This window comes from Furipterus horrens, unplaced genomic scaffold (genome assembly GCF_987537825.1).
Source record: "Furipterus horrens unplaced genomic scaffold, mFurHor1.1.pri manual_scaffold_3, whole genome shotgun sequence".
Taxonomy (NCBI): Eukaryota; Metazoa; Chordata; class Mammalia; order Chiroptera; family Furipteridae; genus Furipterus; species Furipterus horrens.
In genome coordinates, this window is record NW_028327173.1 from 139680260 (window position 1) to 139686259 (window position 6000).

The window sequence follows — 6000 nt, forward strand, 5'->3', positions numbered from 1 at the left end:
CAAATTTGCATCATTGGTACAAACCTTACTTGGTTAGGATATATATATATTTTTACACATGGTTGGATTCACTTGTGTAATACTTGGATTTTATATCTATGGGTTATAAGTGATACTAGTTTATGAGTCTGTACTTTTAATTTTTTAATCTACTCTGGTTTGGTATACAAGTTATGCTACCCTCATACAATGAGTAAAGGGTATTTCCTTTATGTGTTTATTTGAAAAGTTATATAAAATTAATTTATCTTCTTGGTAGAACTTGCCAATAAAGTCATCAGCTCCTGGCATTTTCTTTATGGAAAGCTTAACTACAGATTTAATTTTTTTTTTAGTTAATTAATTTGTTTATTTATTTTACTTTTTAGAGAGGGGAAAGGAGAAAGAGAGGGAGCGAAACATCACTGTGTGGTTGCCTCTCATTCACGCCCCCAACTGGGGAGCCTCTCATTCACGCCCCCAACTGGGGACCTGACGTGCAACCTAGTCATGTGCCCTGACTGGGAATTGAATAGCGACACTTGGCTCGCAGGCTGATGCTCAAACCACTGAGGCACAGCAGCCAGGGCTCAGATTTAAATTCTTCATTGTTTATTGGATTGCATTATGCAAGCTTTCACTTGATTCAGTTTTGATAGTTTGTATTTTTTTAGTAATTTATTCATTTCACTTAAATTTTCAAATTGCTCTCCTAAATTATTTGTAGTATGTTTTTAATTTTTTTATTCTCTGTGGTAGCATTATTTTTGTTTCCTTTTTCTCTACTGATAATATTTTATTTGTGCCTTATCTCTTTTCTTTCAGCCATTTATCTATTATAAAGTCCTTAAAGAACTTGGCTTTGACCCTTATCTTTTGTATGTTTTTTCCCTATTTCATTAGCTTTTATTTTTATCTTCATAATATCTTTTCTTTTCTCCTTCCCAGCTCTTATAAGGACTGCCTATTCATGAACTGGGATATAGTTTTTATATCTGATAGAGAACTTGACACTTCATTGTTTAAAATTTGCATTCCATTATTTGTGATGTTGAGCATTTTTAAATAAAATACTTGTTAGCTACTTCTGAGTTTGATGTGAAATGTAAACAAGGGAATCCAAGGTGGAGGAAACTGTATTAAGGAAAAAAATTTAGTGAGATATTGTTTAGAACATGATATAGCACTGTATATTCTATAGTATATGGCACACATTTATTATATTCTAATTACTTGATTATATGGTTTGAATTCCTTAAGGACAGATACTAAATTTTTTTTTGAAATGATTTATTTATTTATTTTCAGAGGGAGGGGAAGGGAGAGAGAAAGAGAGGGAGAGAAACATTGATGTGGGAGAGAAACATCAATCGGGTGCCTCTTGCATACCCCCAACCAGGCATCTGGCCCATAGCCCCGGCATGTGCCCTGACTGGGAATTGAACCAGTGACCTTTTGGTTCACAGGCTGGCGCTCAATCCACTGAGCAACACCAGCCAGGGCAGATACTAATTTATACTCATCTTTGAGTTCTAGACATTATCATATACATCTGTGAGTGTTAGACATTGACTGACTCACCAACAACAAATGGCTAACTGACTTGATAGTTGGTAGGTTAGGAAAATAGGATATATTAGTCTAATATAGAGGGTGTTGACACCTTGTATGCAGAATAATAATGATTTTGAAATTATCCCATTGATTTGAAGAACCTATGAAACAAGGCTCCTGCTCTGGAGGTTGTCCTCTTGTAGGTCAGCATGGTCTCTTGCCTTTCAGATAAACACTGGAAATCGTGCTATTCTTTATCAGAACATGAGGCATGGAGGTCAGAATTAGGAGACAGGAAGGAATATGTCAGGCATGGCTCAATCAGGGGAGCAGAATCTTTATGAATTATGGGACAAGGGATTTATTATATAAATTAGACCTTATGCAATTGTCACAGGGGCTAGGGGAGTGAAAGTCCAGGAGGTCAGCAGCCAGTCAATCTGAGAAGCCAAGCACATTCAACCACTGAAGGGGACTGCAGAGGGAGGGCCATGGGAGGCCATGCCTCTGTGTAAACACAGCCTCACGTGGGTCTGCTGCCAAGTGTCTGTGGTGGGGCTGCAACCACTGTTGACCAGCGAGGTCCACAGTAAAGAAGAGCCAACAGCCCTGGCTAGTGTGGTTCAGTAGGAGCATCCTCCTGTAAACAGGTTGCTGGTTCGATTCTCAGTCAGGGCACATGCCTGGGTTGCGGGTTCAGTCCTCATTTGGGGTGCATGCCAGAGGCAACTGATCAATGTTTCCTTCCCCTCTCTAAAATCAGAAAGCATATCCTGAGGTGAGGATAAAGAAGGAGAAAGGGAAGGGAGTGGGGGAGAAGAGCCAGAGTGGAGGACAATGAGGACAAGCTGGACCTTGTTGGCACCTGTCACCACCTCTGACCACAATGACCTTCAGCTTAATGGCTACTGATTTATTTCCAGGTCTTGTGAAAATTCATTTTTTTGGCTAATTCTAAACTAGACTGTACAGGGAAGAGGATTCTTGGAAATGTAGTCCCAGCTTAGCAGGATGACACAGTACAAATGTGACACAGAACTTCTAGGAGAATATTCCCAAGAGTAGAAAGGAAGTTGAGGGTTAAAACTGGGTTCTACAGTGGTGGAGGAAAGAGGCCTAGTTACAGTGATTAGGGGAAGAACTGAAGGGAGGAATGGCAGGGTGTTGAACACAGTGAACCGAGGTAAGTGCCAAAACATAAACTGTTTCTGATCTGTTGATAAGGTGATCATAGCCCTAGTGGAGAAGTTAGAATCTTGAGTCCTACTTCCTAAATGGACACTTCTTCCTCATGGTGGCCTTAGGAGTTCTGCTCATGGTCTGCTGCTTTTCTTTCTCAAAATAATTTCCTTGGACCATTTCATTCAGCCCTTGTGTTCAACTACCAAACTAAGTACCAGTTTCCTAAATCTGCATTTCCAGATCTTTTTCCTTAGCATTCATGATAAATTGTTACCAGTTTACTAAGCTGTGTGTGCTATAGACTATTTAAATCCAACATTCTGAAATAAAACTCATTATCTCTAGCAACCACCTCTGTTTTCTTGATATTAGCAGCTAACAGCAACATGTATTCAGTTATCCAAGCCAGGAAACTCGAAGTCACCTCTGACAAGTCTTCATTTTCAGTACTTAACCCTGTCATTGGATATATTGTTCATATCTCCTAAATATCTCTTCATTTATTTTCTTTCCATTCATATTGTCTTAGTTCAGTAGTTTAGCATTTCTTGCCTGTTACAATGTTATCCTTTTTCCTCTATCATTGAAATATTCCTTTCATCATTTTTTTACTTTTTAATAATAATAATCATAATATTAGTATTGTCCAAGTTTAAACACTAGTAAGTAGCAGAGCCAGGATTTGAAATCTTAACTGTTAACTCTGCTTTACAGGCTCTGGGCAAGTTCCTTATCTTAGATGCTGTGTCCCCATCTGTAAGATGGACCTAATACCACTACTTACCTTGTAGGATTGTTGTGAGAATTAAATGAATTAACATCTATCCTACATGTGGTATAAGACAGGCAGAGAGACAAGCAGGACAGCACTCAGTTATGACAGAATTATTAGAACTGGAATTTGAATCCAGTCATCCCACTCTGGAGCTGTGCTGTTATCCATTAATACTAATGTGTCTTTCTGCTGTTTCAGAAATGGGGAGTGTTGCTAACATTTTCAACTTTCCCAAACACAAATGTGATCATTTTATTTCCTTGTTTAAAAACATTTAACAATTCTATAATTCTGGTAAGAAACTCCTTCACGTGGGCCATGGCCTTCATGTGCTGGTTTGCTTATCTATTTTACCTCATTTTTGCCCTCTTGTAATCCTAATTCATGGCAACCTCAACATATTTTTCTTTTAAAGATTTTATTTATTTATTTTTAGAGGGAGAAGAAGGCAGGAAGAAAGAGAGGGAGAGAAACATCAATTGGTTATTTCTTGCATTGGGCCCTGACTATGGGACGAACCCACAACCCAGGCACGTGCCCTGAATGGAATTGAACCAGCGACCCTTCACTTTGCAGAATGATGCCCAACCAACTGAGTCACATATTTTTAATATCTAGAAAGTTCCATGCTGTTTCATATCTCAGTACTTTTGCACATGTTTTTCCTTCTGCTTGAAATGTGTTGCCCTCACTCCTAAGAGCTCCTAACTGTCCTTTGAGATTTAGCTCAAATGTTACCTCTTTTGAGTAACCTTCCTGAGCATACTCAAAGTAGGTTGTGATGTCTGTCTCTAAGACTACCTATGACATTGTCTTTTAAATATTTGCTAGTTCCCTTAGGGTATGACCTTATTGAAGGTACTAATCTTTGAGGTCTTAGATCCTAACTTGGTACCTGACACATGCACAATAAATTTACATGGAATTAATGAATGAACTTTAAAAGAATATTTATGTTGTTCCCATGGTAGTCTATTATAGTCCACAGTAATGACTGCCCTTGGTGTCAGTATTCTGTCAGTACTTTCTCTATTTACTGATCTATCTACATCTATGATTTGTAGAATCACAGAGTATCAGTATTGAAAGTGACGTGAGAGAGAATTTCTTCCAATACTGTATCAATTTAATTTTATATATTTTAACTCTAGATGTGTAGCTGCATTTCCCATTGTGTCATATATCCCTTCTCTTTTCTTCTGGAGGGATTCAGGCCAAGAAGTCACCCTTGATATCCAGGAAAGGAAATCATTTCCCTTCTGTCAGTGACTCACCATCCTGTTGAGTATTGGGAAAGCATAGTCCCTAGTATTGAGAGTTTTCTTGGCCTTTCCTTTCTAATCTTGATCCTTTATGCTGTAGTGCTAGCTTATTTTTCTATGCTCTTAAAGTGTTTGAATAAAAATGCTGTATTTTTTCAAATGAAAAATCAGAATATATATAAATCAGAATCATATTTTCAATTTCTCTATACTTCATTGGTTTTCAGCACACAATTCCTGACAGATTTGCACTGAGCAGGCAATCATGGGAAAGTTCTCATAGAATGTGTGCGTATATGTGGATGGGATGATGAACTGGGAAATAAGTGGGAAGATACAGGAGAAAGAAAACTACTTTGGCCTTTTACCCAACAAGGGAGGCAGCATTATATTATACAGTGGGAAGAATTGGATTGTGGTTTTCTGCTTCCTAATTATAACTTCCTTTATCATTTGATTTCAGGAAGTTGGATACACAATAATGTAAAATCAAAAAGTTACAAAAGAAGTGAAAAGGCAGCTTCATTTCCACTCCTGACCCCTGGTTCCCTTGTAATTAGTGTGCATTCCATTTTCTTTTCTTCCAGAGATATTCTGAGTATATATAAGCATAGTGGCAGATCATCTAAAAATATACAAACAACCCTGGCTGGTGTGGCTCAGTGGATTGAGCGCCAGCCTGTGAACTGAAAGGTCACCAGTTCGATTCCTGGTCAGGGCACATGCCTGGGTTGCAGGCCAGGTCCCTGGTTGGGGGTATGCAAGAGGCACCCGATGATGTTTCTCTCCCACATCAATGTTTCTCTCCCTCTCTGTCTCCCTACCTTCCCCTCTCTCTAAAAATAAATAAATAAACTATTTAAAAATATATACAAACAATACTGTCTGTGTGATCTTAGGCAAATTTCTTGAACTTCAGCCTGAACTTATTTTAAATCCTAGATGGAAATAATACATACCTGACAAAACCCACAGGGATTTTGTGACAACCGATGAAGTAGTGCTTATGAACATGCTTTGAAAATCAGCAGATATTTACAAGTACAGGACAGAGGGGAGGGTAGTCATGGAAGTAGAATTGTTCTTCACAAGGACAATGAGTCACATGCAGTCTGATTTGACAAGAGAATTCTGAATTGGTAGCAGGGCTGTTGTGTCAGTAGCCTAACTATTGGGTGAGTTTCCCAGCCTACAGGTCCTGTCTCTCATGGCATGCTCTTGGGTTTTCTAAATGAATAACCAAGAGAT